Source organism: Panthera uncia (genome assembly GCF_023721935.1).
Source record: "Panthera uncia isolate 11264 chromosome B2 unlocalized genomic scaffold, Puncia_PCG_1.0 HiC_scaffold_24, whole genome shotgun sequence".
Taxonomy (NCBI): Eukaryota; Metazoa; Chordata; class Mammalia; order Carnivora; family Felidae; genus Panthera; species Panthera uncia.
The window spans coordinates 2818477-2825605 of NW_026057580.1; the positions used below are offsets into that span (position 1 = coordinate 2818477).

General features: G+C 39.2%; 1 pseudogene; it reads right to left on the reverse strand.

Moving 5' to 3' along the window:
* Positions 1–384: 384 nt before the first annotated feature.
* On the reverse strand, positions 385–694 carry LOC125938172 (60S ribosomal protein L36a-like; annotated as a pseudogene).
* Between the last annotated feature and the right edge of the window lie 6435 nt (positions 695–7129).

Genomic DNA, 7129 nt, shown 5'->3' on the forward strand with positions numbered 1-7129 from the left:
ACTTTCAGCATTATTACTTTGAGCAAAGATAATATTCAAGTGATGTTGATTAGAAACCTATCATTCTACTTTAGTAATTTTTCCATTGCTTTTTTAACATAATCTCAAGATTTTTTTTTTTATCTTCACAATAAAAAAGAGTTTAGGCCTGACCTCTTGCCCTTCTTTTTTTTGTTTTGTTTTGTTTTGTTTTGTTCTGTTTTTTAGTTTTTGAGAGAAAGTGTGCAAGTGGGGAAGGGGAAGGACAGAGGGAGAGAATCTCAAGCAGGCTCCATGCTCAGCACCTCAATGCAGAACCTGATGCAGTGCTCAATCCCATGACATGACCCAGCGACCATGACCTGAGCCGAAATTAAGAGTTGGACGCTCAACCGACTGAGCCACTCAGGTGCCCTGACCCTTTCTCTTCTTAAATCCTCTCATTTCAAAATCCTTGCATCTCTTAGTAGCAGAATTATCTTAGACCTGCAGTTGGGCTTAATGTATTCAAACCTCAGCATAATTTTCTTTGTGGCTTTCACTTGTTTCTGGAAAATGGCCTTAGTCTGCCCACCATAGCTGCTCTGTTCCTTTCATAATGCTGCTTTCTCTGGGCATATGGAGAATCCTGCTAATCTTGTACCATGTCACTGTGGGGTTGATTCTTGCCACACTTCTTGCAGAAAGTCCAATGTGTTTTAGGAACATTCACCATGTTTACAGGAATTCTATTGGCTCAGAAATCTCTGGTTGTTCTGAGATGTTCTCTTTGTGTTGTTCTTCTGCACCTCAATGTGTCTACATCTGTATGTACTTTATTTATGCCTTTTGAGATTGTTGTGATCATAGAGCCAAATAAAATAAGCAGAACATGCCTGGACTCTACCAAAACCTTGTGCCCCAAAGGCATAGGAAAAAAAATGAAAATACAGAGTTTAGTTAGATAGTAACGAGATGAGTGAACAAAATCATCTGCAGCCTGGTTGGAGGTTCTGGAATTTAGATGATCAAATCAGGTAATTAAAATGGAAAGTTTACAAAAAATATTGTATGATTGTGTATTTGAAACATGAGGTAACAATCCAACCTGAAGGATATAGACTGAAGGTCTCCTTTAATTTCAAGATTACTAAAACTGGACTCAGTATGTCAATCTGTGATGCAGGAAGAATCACACTGGGCATAGGTAGCTCCAGGCTTGGCATCCCTGTACCAAATGTGTCTGTCCAATAAGTGACTCCAACTTACCTCAGGTGACCATTATTCTCATCATGAATCTAAAGTCACTGTAAAGCTTAGTGGATTGTGTCTCATAACTCCAGAAATGTGCAGAAATTATAAATATAGAAACTATAAAGTATATCAAACTCATGGCATTAATTATTTTGTGTTACATTTCAACAAAATAATCTGGTATTTAAAATACTTGTAAACTATAATTGAATCTGGCATACTAAAGTATATGACAAATTGGCCTGTGATTCCAAATTAAATGCTTGATTGAAGTTGAATGGCATAAGAGGAAGTGACTCCATTTATAAACAGTGTGGAGTGGTTAAGAGAACATGTATTAAAGAGTTGCTTAATAATGTGGGAAAGATTAACCTAGTGGGTCATGGGTTTGTTGAGTGCAGGCATTCTAAGTTCTCAAAGAAAATGAACATATAAAATTTATAAATATTATTTAAAGTATTTAAAGGTAATCAGTCTGTTAAACTCAAGTTTATTTAACATTAATCAAAATCAAATTCCCTTAAGTACTCTGTCCAGTTTAAGTTCAAGTTTCCATGAAAAGTACTTCTATTTTATATGAAGCTTACCAGATTTAAAATAGTTTAATAAAATGTATAAGCTAAATTCAGGGGGTTAGACAAACTAGGCTTTTAAATTTACAATTTTAATAGGTTTTAAAAATCAAACCCAAATAAATGAAAATAACCTTTTCTGTATGTAAAAGCTATCCTTAGACATCAAAAATCTCACATTGAAACTGAATGCAAGGATTCACCTTCTTAATGTAATCCTTGCTCCTTCTCTCTAATCGCACCTTGCAAAATTCCTATTGGGTAGTAATCGGACCTTTTACTTTGTCCTCCAGGTCTCTCTCCCTTTCCTGCCTTCTCCATCTCTTTGGCTTCGTTATCCAGAATATAACACAGACATGTAACTTTTTAGATTATCTCTTTCTAAAATCTACAATTTTAGCTTCGTCTGGATCTAGCATGCTCTGTATCCGTTGGGAAGTGTTTCTTAATTTCAATGACTCTATTTCTCATTCCACATCAGACACAAACCTTGTTCACCACCTTAGAGTCGCACTGCCTCACTTGCTTTCAAAGTTCTTCCAACTACCAGTAAGTCACTGGAGTGCACAGGCATTCTGCTACCTTTGCTAAACTCCCTGGTCTGGCCAGAGGCTTGGAATTACATGTACCTCACATTGAACATACCAGTGGTATCTGCACCAAGTTGCCCCTCTACTTCTAGACAGAGGATCTAGTTTCCTGAGTGGCATCAAAGGATGAATAATTCTGGTGCACCTGGCTGGTTCAGTCAGTGGAGCATGTGACTCTTGATCTTGCGGTTGTGAGTTTGAACCCCACGTTGGGTGTAGAGATCGTGTAAAAATATAATCTTAAAAAAAAAAAAAGAATGAATGAATGATGCAACACTTGTGGGTTAGCTCTCCATGGAGAGGAATTTGAGCAATGGGAAATAGGAAACAGGAAGGAGCTGGTCAGATAAAATCTTTCCTTCCAACGGGAGGTGGTGTTTCTTTTTGGAAACTCTCCAGAAAAGTCCTTGCACAAGGATACACAGCAAAGCGTCTGCCAAGTGACCGTCTCTTCATGGCTTCTCAAAAAACAGTGGCCAGCCCTGTGCTGCATTATATCACATTGCTTCACATGTTTCTTGACCCTGCTTCCTCTTTTATTTCTTGCCTTCACCTCAGTGGGCTTTATCTCCTGGACAAAGTACAGTATCAGCACCCGAATCCTTGCCTCAGGTACTGCTTTCTAGAAAACCTCAGCTAAGAGAGTCTTTAAAACTTTTGGTTCCTTTCGAGAATCCCAATATTTCCTCATGCTTTTAAAAAGTCCCTTTATTATTAATATATCTAACAGCCAGAGATTATAAAATATGTTTAAAATAAGTGTATTAAATTGTTTTGAATAGAATTCTCTTCATATTGCAACTCATGGTGGATTATTTCCTTGTTTGTTCTGTGATTTTTGGATAGTGAGTTTATCTTAGGGCTATATTGAACGGCACCCTGAGAATCCTTACCTGAGGGTTTGTCCCTCTGGAGAGGACTTGTATTAATTTTGTCACAGATATTATCAGGTTGGGAGTTCTCAGTCATGAGGGTCATATAAATGCCAAACTCTGCTGTTAGGGATTGCAGGGGCCTTGGGAGATCTTTCCCCCCTTATCCAGATACAAGCGAAGACAGATAAGCTTCCTTGATATCCCTCTTTGTTGATGGTTTGACTTTGTTTTTAGTTTCCATCCTTTTTCTGAAGGTTTAGTAGCTCTTTGACAGTTCTCAGCTTTACATGCAAAAGCTTCATCAAGCCCTCTGGGGACAGATGTAGTGTGAACTCAAGGCCACTGGTCTGGTGTTTACATTGCTTCGTTTTTGCCCCTAGGGTTTATATTATTTTATTATAAGCTCAGCTATATATTTAGAAGACTATTTTCTATATTTCATAATACTTTTATGGGATTTTATAATGGAAGGTTTTTGGGACTTAGCTAATTTGCTATACTGCTAGAAATGTAAGGTGTGGTCTGTCTTTAACATAGTAACTAAAATGCAGTGAGTTATTACTATTTGTCAAGCACTGTTATAAACACATTAAATGAATTAACTTATTCATCTTCTCAACAACTAGATGAGGTAGGTACTGTTCTTCCCAGTTTGTGTCCACCAAGAAGAAGATGCCAGGACCAGAATAAATGTGCAAGAATTCTTTTAAGAAAATGCCTGTGTAAAACAAAATAGGGGTGGGGTGGGATAGAGCTGGTAAAGGCTGGGAGAGTCATTAAACCATAGTCCAAGTCTAACCTTGGGTGAAAAAGAAAGAGGGAAGGTGGGCCAAAGGGTTTTAGACTTCACAGAAGTCTTTGTAAGGTTTAGCAAAGCTGTTGGGGGTGTCTTTGAGCTGATACTGGCTGACAAAGAAGTCCCAAATCTCCCAGGAATGGATCCACTTACTGTTCCTGCCATTTTTCAGTCATTGCTAGAGGGAAGCCCATGAGAGATATGGCCTTATAACAGATGCCATGATAGATTCCAAAGTGCAGCAGCTGGGGCCCTCAGCCAATCATACTCCAGGGACTAGAAGGTCTGCCAAGTGTATTTTCATGGCCACCACACCCTCTTTATGGAGGAGGAAACAAAGAGGCTAGCTAACAGCTAACTTGCACAAGGACACACAGCTGGCACATAGTGGAACCAGGATTCAAACTTAGGGAGTTTAGCTGTAGGACATGACTAAGCTGCATATATAGAGAGGGGTAGAGCAAGAAAGAATTTGTTACATGGGATCTACATACAGAAAAAAAAGAGTTGAATAATTGTGTTTATAATTTATGCACATATTTTCAGAGAAAAAGTTCTGTTTTTAATCAAATTCTACAAGGGACTCTATGACATGGGTTGGAAACATACTTAGGGGCACCTGGGTGGCTCAGTTGGTAAGTATCTAACTCTTGATTTTGGCTCAGGTCATGATCTCACAGTCTGAGTTTGAGCCCTGCATTGGGCTCTGTGCTGACAATGTGGAGCCTGCTTAGGATTCTATGTCTCCTCTCTCTCTGCCCCCTCCCCAACTCACTCTCTCTGTTTCAAAAAGAAACATTTTAAAAACTAAAATAATAAAAATAAAACAAAAACCTTCAGGGGTGCCTGGTTGGCTCAGTCATTTGGGTGCCAGACTCTTGTTTTCAGCTCAGGTCATGATCCCACAGTCGTGGAATCAGGCTCTGCACTGATCATGGAACCTGCCTAACATATTCTCCCTCTGCCCCTCTCCCCAGCTCACATGTTCACTCTTTCAAAACAAAACAAAACAAAAATAAAAGTTTCAGCGGTTGGGAACTTCAAAGGCAGAGGCTTATGAATTTGACAGTGAAATTTAAAATGTGACTATTCCTAGAAATCCAATGACAGTTGATATATTTCTCTCCTCAGTCTGGTTAGTTACAAATTAATATTGTTTCTCACAAGACATCTTTATTTTTCCTTATATTTCCTCCTGTGACAGAGACCTCTAGCTGCCCACTCAGTATCCAATCTTCCTTCTTCATTACTAATTACTGCCCTCCCCCAAGCCAACAGTAAGCTTCCTGTATATCCCTACCTCCCTATGTCACTATGGCCATCTGACTAATTTCTAATTGTAAGTAAAAATTGTTGGGTGAACTTTTCAAGAAGTCTTCTTAAAAGGGGCTAACTCAGCTGACCTGTGATTTATATCATTCAGGGTCCCAACAAAGAAACAGATGGCACACTGGAATTAGAATAACTTGGGGAGGTTTTCTATGGATCGGGACTATTGCTAAAGGTGTTGGCAGAATGTATGGAAATCATGAAGAACAGCATAGGAGTATGAGATTAGAATAAACTGAGCTGCTATCATCTCTGAACTGGTAAGGAGAGAGGTAGGGCAGACTTCCCTGAAAACAATGACCTTAAGGTAGAGAGATACAGCCAGCCAGATGTGACTGTAGGAAGGGAGTCAGAGGAAAATATCCTGAGCTCATTCTTTTCTCATACTCTATCTCCTGTCATGGAACCCTGTTGGCTGGACCCATTTAGGAAGCCAAGGACAAGGTGGTCTCTGACGTAGACCACATAAGCCAGCCTGCTGAAACAGAGTAGATCAAGCAGGAGAAGAGCAGAGAGTCGATATGAATTAGAATATATGGGCAAAAGCAAGCATATGCACTTTTGCCCTTCCTTTTTTCTTCTCCTTTGGTATATGGATGTGATGGCTGGAGCAGCACAGGCCATTTTACAACTTTAATGCAACCTTGAAGATAGAAGCAACCTTCCAAGGATACTAGAACAGAAATATGGAAGAGGCCTGAGCATTAATAACATGGAACAACTACAATCAGCCCTGAAATGCCCACCCCAGATCTTGTTTTATATTAGAAAAATATAAACCTTTGTCTTAGGTCACTGTTTTTCAGATTGCTTATATTTGTAGCTAAATACAATACTCAATGATATACCTTCATAGGTATGTACTCAATACATGACTCTATTGACCCTCAACTATTGTCCTTGATTTTAGTTGACAAACAACATTTTGTTCCTCCTACTTCTCCTGGCTCTGCCTTGTTGCCAGAGTGACCTTCCTCAAATAGTTCTGACATAAGGGGCCTTAATAATGGTTCTCTCTTAGGTGGGGAACTTGGTGTCTGAGTCCCAGACATTGGAGGGAAACTTACTTTTTACTGTATTCTGTTTGCATTTCGGATTTTGTATCCTACTTACTTTTTACTGTATTCTGTTTTGCATTTCGGATTTTGTATCCTATATACACATTACCTAAAGTAATTGTGGTTCACAATAATATAACTCAGAGTGTGGTTCTCTGGGGCAAAAAAAGTAAAGATTAATTTAAAATATTCCATCATGTCACTGTCCTCCACAAGATTTTCTTTTTTTTTTTTTTTTTTTTTATTTTTTTTTTTTCTCGTTTTTTTTTTTTTTTTTTTTTTTTTTTATTTATTTTTGGGACAGAGAGAGACAGAGCATGAACGGGCGAGGGGCAGAGAGAGAGGGAGACACAGAATCATCGGAAACAGGCTCCAGGCTCCGAGCCATCAGCCCAGAGCCTGACGCGGGGCTCGAACTCACGGACCGCGAGATCGTGACCTGGCTGAAGTCGGACGCTTAACCGACTGCGCCACCCAGGCGCCCCTCCACAAGATTTTCGAAAAGACTTTTTTTCTTTTTAAATTTAAATCCAAGTTAGTTAACATAATAATGATTTTAGGAATATAGTGATTCATCACTTACATATAACACCCAGTGCTCATCCCAGCAAGTGCCCTCCTTACTGCCCCTCACCCCTTTAGCCCTTCCCCCCACCCAACACCCCACCAGCAAACCTCATTTCGTTCTCTGTATTTA